This window comes from Mastomys coucha, unplaced genomic scaffold (assembly GCF_008632895.1).
Source record: "Mastomys coucha isolate ucsf_1 unplaced genomic scaffold, UCSF_Mcou_1 pScaffold14, whole genome shotgun sequence".
In the NCBI taxonomy this organism is placed as follows: Eukaryota; Metazoa; Chordata; class Mammalia; order Rodentia; family Muridae; genus Mastomys; species Mastomys coucha.
This window is the reverse complement of record NW_022196896.1, coordinates 41,118,028-41,125,180: the sequence shown is the minus strand read 5'-3', so window position 1 is coordinate 41,125,180 and position 7,153 is coordinate 41,118,028. Positions and strand designations below refer to the sequence as shown.

Genomic DNA, 7,153 nt, shown 5'->3' with positions numbered 1-7,153 from the left:
TTTTTATGAGCTTAAAGATTAGTTTAAAAGGTTCCCTGGATGGTGTCCAGTTGTTTGAAACACTGCAACTTTGAGAGAGACCTCTTCCGAAAAGATCTTCATGTCTGCCAAGTGTTTGAGCCTGTTTCTGGTGTCTCCTCACAGGAAAACATGCAGTCACCCTCGTTATCGTATATATTGTATCAGACTTAAAATAAAAAATGACTAGTTTGAATTAGGGAGGTTAAATTCTATTTTTATCATAAGCATATTTGGTTATTAATTTTCTCTTAGGTTGTCATATTTGTAACTTTTGGTTTTACATTTCTACCTTATTAAGCCAATATATTTGCATACCTTCATAACAGGATAATTCAGAATATGGCTTAGTATGTAATTATTAAAGCATTCCAGCAGATCTGCATTGTTCCTCCTTTCCTCCAAATCCAGTCTCCCAGTCTCATGCTCAGGTGTGAAGCAGATCACTTGCTGCTGTCTCCTCTTTGTCCCTGCTCCCACCTCCAGTCTCTCACATAGAGATCTATGTAGAGATCCCCTGCAAACTTCTTCCCCAAAACTCACTGCTTTATCCCAGCCCCCAGAGTCCAGCAGGGACTCCCTAGGAACCCACAAGCCACTCAGACCTGGAAAGCAAGTAGACCTTTCTCTCCATTCCTCCATCTAATGGCTCAGCCTCATCCCCAGCTCTGTAGCAGACCACCTGTGTAACTGCTTATATTCTAATGCTAATTGTGTCCCTCCAAACTGTTTGGAGGAGAGGGTCTGAATGTAGCTTCTGGGAACTTGCCCCTAATTAATTCTGATAGGTAAATAAAGATGCCTGCTGCCAATAGCTGGAGAGGAAAGACATAGGTATGGTATGGGGTTCCAGGATCTGAGACCATGAGGAGGGGAAGGAGAAAGGCACAGAGGCAGCCATGGAAGGGTGATAACGTTCAGGAGGGAGAAGCAGAGTTGCCATGTAAAGGGGGCAAGAAAATGCAACACAGATGACTGCTCAATTGGGTGAAGAACAGCCAAGATAGAAAATATAAATTAGTAAATACTATGTCTCCTGCTCTATTTATCATCATCCAGGTTAAGTTACGCAGCTGGTGAGGACTGACACTGGATGGGCACAAGGGAAAGGAACTAAGATAGAGTACCACTGTCAGGAGGAGGAGTCTCACCTTCGGTTCTCTTGGTGACTTTTAATTTTGAAGGATTCTCAGTGATCTGAATGGTCCAGTATTGAGCTTTGTCCTTTTCTTCTGCCAGAGTGGCTGCCTTCATGTGGGATGCATGGATCCAGGCAGCTATTCCATCTACCTTGACGGCTGTCGGGGTGGTCAGCAGCACTAGGTATGGTCCTTTCCAGAGAGGCTCAGTGTCATTGTACATAGACTGCATCTCTGACCTGGAAGTGATTTGATGTCTCAGGGGTCCCTGACTCTCGTAGGCGGCTGTCAACTGCAACCAAACTTATTTCTGTATGACCTGCAGCCATTTTAATCTCACATACAAATCATTATTACTATGACAGGTTGGCTCAATAACATCTGTTAGTAGAGTTGGGGCACTGGGGTCCCATACAGGATCTCAAAGGGAGTTAAACTGAAACAAGAAGGGGTATTTCTGATCCTGAGCAGGGTCATAGGAAGGAGCACCACCCAGTTTGTGCCAGTCTCTATGTTCAACTTTGTCAAGGCCTCTTTTAGAGTTCTGTTAGCCCTCTCTTTACCTGTCCTGAGCTCTGAGGTCTACAAATGCAATGAAGTTTCCAATCGATCTCTAAATACTTGGCCACTCCCTGACTTACCTTGGCAACAAAGGCAGGGCCATTATCAGATCCGATTACCTTGGGCACTCCAAATCTGGGGAAAATTTCTTCTAGTATCTTCTTGGCCACTACCATTGCAGTCTCTTGCTTGGTAGGGAAGGCTTCTATCCCTCCTGAGAAGGTATCTATGAAAACTAGAAGATGTTTGTAGCCATACTTGCCTGGTTTTATCTCCATGAGGTCTATTTCCCAGTAGACTCCTGGCCAGTGCCCTCGGTACCATTTATGGGGGTCAGTTCTGTTTATGCAAGCATTTACTTGCTTCTAACAGGGTACTCAGTTATGAACCACCTGCTCTACCAGGTGTTTTAGTCCTGGAATATAATACTTAGACTTCAAGGCAGTTTGTGTTAACTTGCTTACACCTAGATGGGTCCATTGGTGCATTTGTTTTATCATTGTCTTTGCCTGTTCTCATGGTAGTATTTTTTTTACCCAGTGGGGTCACCTAGACCCCCTTTCTCTGATCAAAACGATTTTCAGGGTCCCTTGAGATGACCACCAGGTCTTCAGTGGAGTACTGGAACTTAAGTTCAGGCAATTCAGGCTCTCTGACCACTATCACTGGGGTCATTCTAGAGGCTGCCATCTTAGCTTCTTGATCTGCCGAATTATTTCCTCGAGCTATATAGAAATCACTCTTTTGGTGGCTCAGACAGTGAATAATACTTACTTTTGCTGGTTTGTACAAGGCTTCTAGTAATGCCAGAATCTCAGGTTTGTTTTTGATTTCTTTTCCTCCCGAGGTCAGTAGTCCCCACTGCCGGTAGAAGGAGCCATGGATATGGGCCGTAGCTAAGGTATACCTGCTATCTGTGTAGATGTTGATCTTTTTGCCTTCTCCTAGTTCAAGAGCTTTTGTGAGAGCAATGAGCTCAGCTTTCTGAGCAGAAGTTCCCTCTGGCAAAGTTTGTGCCCAAACAACCTGTTGCCCATCCACCACAGCCTTACCTGCTCTCCTCTGCCCCTCTTCTAGATAACTGCTCCCAGCTGTGAACCAAGTCTCTTCTGCTTCAGCCAAGGGCCAGTCAGACAGGTCTTTGCGCCAGCCATGTGCCTCAGCAAGCATGTGCTGACAGTCATGGATGGGAGTCTCGAGGTCTGGGTATGGGAGAAAGGTCACTGGATTTAGACCCATGGGGGTTGCATACATGATCCTGTCAGAGTTGAGCAGCAAAGTCTGATAATGAGTCATTTGAGCATTGGTGAGTCATCGTTCGGTGGGTTGGGGGTGGGGCCTGTCGGACCACACTTTCTAGGGTGTGTGGAGCTGATATTACCAGGTCTTGTCCTAAAGTCAACTTATCAGCATCTTTAACCAACACTGTGACTGTGGCCATGGTCCTCAGACAGGCAGGCCACCTGTAGGCCACAGGGTCTAACTTTTTTGAGAGGTACAACACTGGTCTCTTCCATGGTCCCAGTTTTTGGGTCAGGACCCCTTTTGCTATGCCCTTGTTTTCTGCCATATACAGGTGGAATGGCTTAGTCATACCCATGAGCCCCAGGGCTGGGGCTGACATGAGGGCTGTTTTGATGGTGTCAAAAGCCCTTACTTCTCCCCCCCTCCCCACACACACACCCAAAAGGCTGCTTATTCTTGGTGAGAGAATAGAGAGGGGCTGCTATCTCAGTGAACCCAGATATCAATAGACGACAGAAGCCTGTTGTGCCCAGGAACTCTTTAACCTGTTTCTGACCCATGGGCAGTGGGATATGAAACACAGTTTCTTTTATGGCATCTTATAGCCATCTCTTCCCCTCCCTAATAAAGTACCCCAGGTACCTGAACTTTTGATGGCATATTTGGGCTTTCTTGGCTAAGGTGCAGTAGCCCAACTCCCAGTTCCATGAGAAGACGTTTGGTCCCTTCCAAACACATTTCCTTGTTGCATGCAGCCAAAAGAAAGTCGTCTACGTACTGCAAAAGGGTTGCCTGGGGATTGGATGTTCAGAAGGTGGCTAGGTTTTGATGTAGAGTGTCATCAAAAATAGTGGAAGAGTTCTTGAAACCGTGAGGCAAATGGGTCCACATGAGCTGGCCCATTATACCTGACTCGGGGTCTTTCCATTCAAAGGCAAAGTACTCTTGGCTCTTAGGGGCCAGTGATAGGCAGAAGAAGGCATCTTTGTGGTCCAGTACAGTATACCACCAGATCCTAAAGAGAGGCAAGGAACTCAACAGGTTATACAGGATAGGGACTGTAGGGTGGAGGTCAGACACCCATTTATTCACTTCTCTGAGGTCCTGTACAGGTTGATAGTCATTGGACCCCGGCTTTTGTACTGGGAGGAGGAGAATATCCCATGAGGACTGGCACCTCCGCAGGACCCCCAGTTGGAGGAGGTGTAGGATGTGGGGCCAGATCCCATCTCGGGCTTCTTTGAACATAGGATACTGGTGAATGGTTGCTAGGCTGGCCTGGGCCTTTAGGTCTACATGGACCGGAGGCTGGTTCTTAGATTTCCCCATTCCTACTGTCTCAGCCCAAGCTTGTGGGAAGTTCTGTAACCACAAATCTACATCTTCAAGCCTGAAATCTTTATTCTCAAAGAGTTGGTACTCATCTTCTAGTTTCATAGTCAGCACCTGGATAGGTTCTCCCTGTCGGCCCCTGACCTGGGGTTCTTCTGGGAGAAAATGGGTTTGTGCTCCCATCTTAGTGAGAAGGTGTCTACCTAACAAGGGACAAGGGCATTCTGGGATGACAATGAACAAGTGGGATACCCAGCCCATGCCTAGGTCCACTGTTCTTCGGGTAGTCTATGAGTATTGTTTGTTGCTTGTGGCCCCTTGGACTCAGGACTTCTTTTTGGAAATCGTCCCATCTGATTGTAGGAGGACTGAATGCTGTGCCCCTGTGTCCACCAGAAACTGAGTGGGATTCTCCTCCACAGTAAGGGTTACCCTGGGTTCGGGGAGGGGATCTGAACCCCGTCCCCTCTATTCACTGTCACTGTCCTCTTGAATGGCCAGCACTTTAGGCCCCACTGGCTTTCTGTCTGAAACATAGGGCCCCTTTTTCTTCTTTTTGGGGCAATCTCTCAACCAATACCCCTTTTCTTTACAGTAAGCACATTGGTCCTTGGCCAGAGGTTCTCTTTGGTTGCCAGGTACTAACTTACTAGGTTCTCTAGTATCTCTAACTACTGTGGCCAAGATTCTATGATGATTCCTTTCCTGTCTCTTTTCTCTTCTTAATTCTCTAGCTTCCTGCTCTTTCTGTTTCCTACCTTCTTTTTCTTCTTCTGTCTCCCAGTTATGAAATACTTTCTCAGTCACCTGCACTAACTCTCTCAAAGACTTATCTTGCAACCCATCTAGTTTCTGTAACTTCTTCCTGATGTCTCGGCTTGAATGATCTATAAAAGCAATTGTGACAGTAACCTTATGTTCTTCACTCCTGGGATCATAAGGAGTGAACTGACAGAAAGACTCCATGGGCCTCACTAAAAAAGCTGAGGGAGAGGAGATTCATTTGGCTCCTGGACCACCTTTCTTGCCTTAGTCAAATTATTGAGGTGCCTTGCTGCTCCCTAAGACCCGCCAACAGAGCCTGGCAAAAAACTTTCAAGTGCTCTCTACCTTTAGGCATGTTGAAGTCCCAGTCTTATCTGGTCAGCAGAAAACCCGCATTAATATCTACTGGTAGAAGGGAGGGTTGCCTGTCTGTCCCAGGGATATTACCTTGGACCGGACAGTGAGTGCCAGGTTCTCTGTACAGGAGCACATGAAAGGAGACATGGAGAGTGTAGACTTGACCACAGGCCAGCTACGAGCTTATTTACCAAGCAAACTCATCAAAGTGCATTGTGCAAGGTCCTGGATACCAAATCATGCCTTAATTTTTCTCCTACAGTATGTGGTTTTCATTACCATTTATATTTAGGATACTATTGAAAGGTACACTATTCCTCTTGTCGTTTTTTTTTTTTTTTAATTTCATACTTGTCTTATACATATGTTGTTACTTATACCTTAAACATGATTTTATTTTTATGCTTTCCTGGATTTCTATTGTTGTAAATTTGTTTCTCTTCTGTTATTTTTTATTCTGTTATTCTAGTGAACCTTGTCCATTTGTGTGTGTGTGTTTACCATGGTGATTTACCCTTTGTTTTAGTGTAGAACTCTGTAAGCATGTCTCATAAAACTTAGTTTCTACTAAATTGAGAAGGACTTCATTTTTGAAGAATAATTTTTCCAGATACAATGTTCTTCTTTTGGCAGAACATTCATTCACAATTTTAATAGTAATCACATTCATTTCTGGACTATGGGGCTTCTGCTCAAAAATCTTCTGGAATAGTCATTTCCTTCCATGTGACTTAATAAGTTTTTCTTACTGTCTTTTGAAATTCTTATTTATCTTGTACTTTGACATTTGGATACAATGTTTCTTTGGTTGACTACCTCTGAGGCCCTTCAAATATCTTAAATATGGCTATCCATGAGTATGAAGACTTGGTCTTATTGTTGCTGTTGTTGTTTGGAGATGGTGGTGGTGATGATAGTGGTGGTTTGCTATTATCTCATGAAATAGGATTTCACTGTCTGTCCCTTTTTCTAATCCTATTGAAATTATCATCATCCAAGTATTTGTCACTTAATTATATCCTGTAAATCCAAAGTTTCATTACATTTGTTAATATTCTTTTTACTTGGTTGTAGGTTGTTTCAAAATAGCTACTTTCCCATTCAGAAACGATTTTTGCTTGTTTTTGTTTGTTAGGGCAGCTCTCAATTTGCAATGGTTTGAATAAGAATGGCCACCTGAGGTTCAAGTATTTGAACATTCTTTTCCTGGTTGGTGTAAGTATTTGAGAATGAATAGGAGGTGTGGTTTTGTTGAAAGCAGTGTGTTACTGGAGGTGGACTTTGAAGTTTCAAAAGACTTAACACCATTCCCAATGTGCCAAGTATCTTCTCTCAATTTTGTGGCTGTTTCTCAAGATGTGATCTCTCAGCAAATGTTCTAGTTCCGTGCGTGGCTACTTTTTGCCATGCTTTCCACTGTGATAATCATGGGCTCTAACCCTCTAAAACTAATCTCCAAATAAATGCAGTCTTCTCTAAGTTGCCTTTATCTTGATGCCTTATCACAGTAATAGTAAAGAAAGTAAGACAGAAGTTGATAGCAGGAGTAAGGTTCAAACCCACACAGATTGGATGAAGTCCCACTCACAGTCCATCCAGTGCTTCCACAAATTTATATTCTGGTTGTTTCTACAGCTTCAGCATGTATAATTAAGATAGATATACTTAGTAGTTGGCGGAATTTCCATATTGGTTCCCTGACCTATGGAATTAGGGTTACCATGATCAGAAAAGAC

The 7,153-nt window shown here is 44.0% G+C and overlaps 1 pseudogene; it reads right to left on the bottom strand.

Annotated features, from left to right (window-relative positions):
* Positions 1–1,131: 1,131 nt before the first annotated feature.
* Positions 1,132–5,261, bottom strand: LOC116089376 (annotated as a pseudogene).
* Between the last annotated feature and the right edge of the window lie 1,892 nt (positions 5,262–7,153).